Source organism: Elaeis guineensis, chromosome 4 (genome assembly GCF_000442705.2).
Source record: "Elaeis guineensis isolate ETL-2024a chromosome 4, EG11, whole genome shotgun sequence".
NCBI classification, from domain to species: Eukaryota; Viridiplantae; Streptophyta; class Magnoliopsida; order Arecales; family Arecaceae; genus Elaeis; species Elaeis guineensis.
Window position 1 is genome coordinate 91690390 of NC_025996.2, and position 5897 is coordinate 91696286.

A 5897-nucleotide genomic window follows, 5' to 3' on the forward strand; every position below is an offset into this window, starting at 1 on the left:
TGTGCAAATACATGTCATAAAGATAATTGATTTGATCACTCATCTGGGATAATTAGATTTCGCCATGGATGGTGAACTTAGTTAGGATTTGATCCTGCAGTCTCTCCCCGACTCTTTCTCTCAGTTTGTCATAAACTACCATATAAACAAACTGAATATTAATCTGTCTGAATTGCTGAATATGCTGAAAATAGTAAAGAGCCATTTCAAAGGTGAAAAGGCTCCAGTTCTTTTTGTTGATAAGATCAATAAAAAGAAAGGCAAGAAGGATTTCAAGAAAAAGTTGAACCCTAAGGTTGGCATCTCCAAGAAGAAGGTGAAGAAGGTCTCTGTTAAAGGTCCTTGCTATCACTGTGGCAAGGAGGGATACTGGAAAAGAAATTGTAAAGAATACCTTGCAATTGTGAAATAAACAAATATTGCTAAAGGTTTGTATATGATACAAACTAACTTATCATTAAGTACTTTAATTTTAGATTTTTGGATATTGGATACCGTCTGTGGCTCATACTTTTGTAAATCATTACAAGATCTGCAAAAAATAAAGAATCTGAATAAAGATGTTTTTGAGCTGTTCGACACTAGTGGAGAGTCCATTCAGGCCGAAACCATAAGAATCAAGATTTTGAAGTTGCCTTCAGACAAAATTTTGAAACTGAAGATCTGTTATTATATTCCTAATATCGTTAGAGATATTATTTTTGTACCCTTGTTATTAGAACAAGGCTTTGAAATAAAAGCAAAGAACAATAGTTGTTCTATATATTTTTCTAATGAATTTTATGAAAATATTTATATTGATAATGGTCTTCTATTTCTATCACTTAATAATAATATACTTCATGTTGATAATATGAAAAAAAAAAGAGAGGATGTGAATGTCACATACCTCTGCCACTGTCGATTTGATCATATAAATGAGTCAAGAATTAACAAGTTGTACAAAGATAAATTCTTTGATCTTTATAATTTTGAATCATATGGAACTTGTGAATCTTGTCTCATGGGTAAAATGATCAAGACTCTATTTACTGGACATAAGAAAGGATGAGTGATATTTTGGACCTTGTACATACTGATGTTTATGGTCCAATATCGATTCAAACTAGAGGTGGATACTCTTTCTTTATTATATTTACTGATGATATTTCTAAGTTTGGATATGTGTATTTAATGAAATACAAATCCGAAGCCTTTGACAAATTTAAAGAGTATCAAAGAATGGTTGAGAAACAAACTAGTAAGAGTATTAAAGCTCTTCGATCTGATCGAGCAGGAGAATACTTGACTAGTGAGTTCCTCAATTATTTAAAATAAAATGATATACTCTCTCAGTGGACACCTCCTTACACTCCATAATTAAATAGAATTATGAAAAAGAGGAATTGTACCTTATTAGATATGGTGCGATCTATGATGTGTTTCACAGATCTTTCAATCTCCTTTTGGAGATATGCTCTCGAGACTGTAGCGTATGTTTTAAATAAAGTGCCCTCCAAATCTGTTTCTAGCACTCCATATGAGATATGAAAAGAAAAAAGATCCAATCTTAAACATCTTAAGATTTGGGGTTGCCTGGCTTATGCAAAAATGTTGATGGACATAAGCTAAGTGCTAGATCAAAAAAATATAGATTTATGGATTATTCCAAAAAGAGTATAGGATACTACTTCTACCATCCTACTCAACAAAAGGTGTTTATTGGTAGGCATATCATTTTCTTAAAGAAAGAGTTTATCCAAGAAAGGGGCAGTGGGAGGTCTTTGAACTTAAGGAAGTTCAAAACTTACAATCCATCTATGATTCACAAACTGATTCTCAACCAGATGTATCCATTGTTGAGGCACAGCCACTATACACACCTTCTCTTCAAAGGTCAAGTAGAGTACGTAATGTACCACTCAAGTATGGATTTGTCATTGAGAATGACAACACATCCCACATCATTGAGAATGATGATCCCACGACCTATTCAGAAGCTGTCATAAGTAGTGACTCTAACAAATGGCTCAATACCATAAAATTCGAAATGGACTTCATGTATACCAATCAAGTTTGGACTTTAGTTGATGTGCCTGAGGGTGTGACCCCAATAGGCTGTAAATGAGTCTTCAAGACAAAGATTGGAGTAGATAGCCAGGTAGAGACCTATAATGCCAGGATAGTAGCAAAAGGTTTCAGACAAAAACAAGACGTTGATTATGAAGAAATCTTTTTGCCAGTAGCCATGCTGAAGTCTATTCGGATTACGCTTGCTATTACTGCATACCATGACTATGAGATCTGACAGATAGATGTCAAGATTGCCTTTCTCAATGAAAATCTTGAGAAAAAAATTATAGGACTCAGTCAGAGAAATTTATCTCTAGTGAGAGAGCAAATCAGATATGCAAGCTGAATAGATCCATTTATGGATTAAAACAAGCATCAAGGAGCTGGAACATCCATTTTGATGAGACAGTCAAATCATTTGGCTTTATCAAAAATATGGATGAACCTTTGTGTACAAGAAGATTAGTGGGAGTGCTATTGTCTCATTGATCTTGTATATGAACGATATACTGTTCATTGGGAATGATATCTTGATGTTGCAATCGATCAAGATATGGCTATCACAAAAATTTTTCATGAAAGACTTGGGTGAAGCATCCTATATACCTGTTATAAAGATCTATAGGGATAGATCAAAAAAGATGCTCGGCTTGTCCCAGTCAAGATACATAGACCTTGTGTTGAAAAGCTTCAATATAGAGGAAAGTAAAAGAGGTTACTTGTCCATGGGTCATGGCATACAACTCTCTAAGAAGATGTCTCCTAAGACACCTAAAGAGAGATAAAATGAGTCATATTTCTTATGCTTCGACAGTAGGATCAATAATGTATGCTATGTTATGTACCAAGCCTGATGTAGCTTATGCTTTGGGCATTGTAAGTAGATTTCAGGCTGATCCTGGGGAGGATCATTGAAAAGCTGTAAAAAATATACTCAATACTTGAGAAGGACTAGAGATATTTTTCTTATTTATGATGGATCTGATATAAAACTGAAAGGTTGTACTGATTCTAATTTTAATCTGATCCGAATGATAGTAAATCCATATTTGGATATATATATATTCACCGGTATGATGGGCAGTAAGTTGGAAGAGTTTCAAACAACAAACTATTGCTGACTCAGTCACTGAGGCTGAGTACATTACTGCTAGTGAGGCTACTAAGAAGGCCGTCTGGATGAAGAAATTCATCTTAGAATTGGATGTGGTTCTAAGAATACAACTAGTGCCCCTTTATTGTGATAATACTGGGACAGTTGCTCAAGCTAAAGAACGAGGTCTCATTATAAATCCAAGCACATCCTAAGATGGTTCCAACTCGTTCGAAAGATAGTCGAAAGATGCGATGTGATTGTGGAGCGAGTTGATATCAAAATAATATAGCAGATCCGTTCACTAAGATCTTGTCATTGCAGTAGTTTGACTGCCACTTGATTACATGGACATCAAGTATAGGGACAATTGGCTTTAGTACAAGTAGAAGATTGAAAGAATAATGTCCTACAAGCAATCGCATACGAGATGTGATCGGATATTTTTTATAATTTATCTTCCAAACTCATATAATTGACATTAATATTTAATAAAATAGATATTTTTGATTCATTATATGCTGCATCTTATTGTTTAGGTCTGGACAATGATTTTAGACCGTGATGAGATCATGCCAGTGAGATCTAAAATCTTGATAGTCATGATCTAAAATATTTTCAGTCATTAGTTCATTGAGTCGAAGATCAATGATATCGGTAAGACTGCATGTTCTATGTATGCTCAAAGATGAGGATGGTTGATCTCACAACCACTTATATGGTGACACTAATACAAGAATATGGTACTCATTAGAGAATAAATTCACTGAATAGACCTATGAGAGAACATCTGATGTAGTCTTATTTACATGTCAGCTGATGATTCTCTAGTGAGAGTTGTGTAAGTGATCCTTTGATCTGAGATCGCATGGTACCTTGTATACATGAATCCATATTTTGGTTCACTTCCTAACTTGTTCTCTGATCCTTGTATGAGGTGTTTTGGATATGGTAAAGTATATATGAAGATTGTGAGTGATCAATAAGGGATCGATCACTCCTAACAAGGAGAGCGAACGTCCTATGTGATCTCATAGGTCGATGATTTTGAAAGTCTTTGGCCAAAGTAAGCTGATAATTTGAAAAAATTCTAATATATCATCAACTGAATCATCATCTTCTGATTGAGATACATATAGATAAGTAATTGAGTTTGATATATTTTCATATCTACAGCTCATTTGGGATGTTATTTGACTGAAGGATTGAATTACACGATAACTTACCACTGAAGAATATTTTGATAATTTTTTATCAAAATTTTAAATCTTTTGGATAGTTATGATATATTGCTAGATGTTAATCTTGACTTATAAATTTATAAAATTAAAAGAGTTTAATTTAAAAATTAATTAGAAAGAGTCTAGTTGATTGGGACTCTTAAGCTGACCTAATCTGATCATATTAGGATTACGTCAAAAGTCTATGTCCACTGCTAGCTAGATTTGAAACTTAATGGATCACACACTTTAAAATTTGATCTTGATCTGATTTAATTAAGATTTAATAGAAATTTTAAGGGTTAATTTGATATGCTAGCATTTGTATTAATCTAAGTTCCTAAATAGGTTCAGTTCAAAGTGTTTGAGCTAAACTAGACCAGTTGTCTTTGACCTAATGAGATTGGATCTATTTTTATTTAGTTCTTATCCAACTTAGAACTATTTCAAGTGTGGAAGGAATCCTCTGTGCCCATCAAGTCTCATGCTAAAAATTAATTGCCACCCCATCTTAATTAGCATTGAGATGTGAAGAGTCCTTCTTAATGAAGGCTCTTATCTTATCTTATCTCTTCGTTTTCTCATCCAGAACCTTAACTTTTTCATGATGATTTTTTATGAGAAATTTATGAGGCATAGAAGAAAAGGATTCCTTCTGTGTGAAGGCTCTCCTACACCAAAATAAATCACGATGATTTATTTCACCGCATGAGAAGATGGAGCACCAAAAGTTGGTGCCCCTTGGTCCTTTCTCACATCCCTTCTTCACCTATTTGTACGAGGTGTCCCATATGGACCAGGTGCTAGATTTTGAATGAAAATCAGAGCCAAGTGGCATGTAAAAGATAAAAAAAAATTTAGAAAAAATCTGATAAAAAGAGAAGAAAATATTAAGAGGGAAAAGTTGTAAGAAGGGTGGTGAGAGAATTAGCAAGTGTTGCTAGTTAGCCCTAGGGTTTAATTTTTTCATATGTTGGTGCCCAAAATCAAATCTTAAGTTGTGAAATTACTGAAGAGTATCATCTTGGCATGATTCTGATGGCAAAATCAAAGGTGACTGGACTTTGGTGTGATCATACTTCGAGTTCAAAGCCAGCAGTGTTCTTGAGAAGATAAGGCTGCGACAGCGCACCGGTTAAGAAGAATCTTGGCCAACTTTTATATGGATCATCATTGGAGGGCTTTTATTTTGGAATTTCATGGAGATCACCATCTTAAGATATTGCTTTTTGGTAAAAGTATAAAATTCTATCTCTTTGCATGCTTGTTTTTGTTTTGTTCGACATCGACAAGGTGATTCTAGGGTTTGTATTTTGGTTCGATAGTTTTAATGGTTAAAGCTATTGATATGTTTGTTTTAAAAATTTTAAAATTTAATTTTTGTTGCATGATCAGAACCCAACAAATATTACACTAGATATGATGAATTTGACCGTAGTTCTAGACCTTTTGCCCAATTCCTTAAACAGCTTGATATTGTAGCATAGTATACTATGTTAGAAAATCTCTAACAAAATGGCATGGCTGAAAGG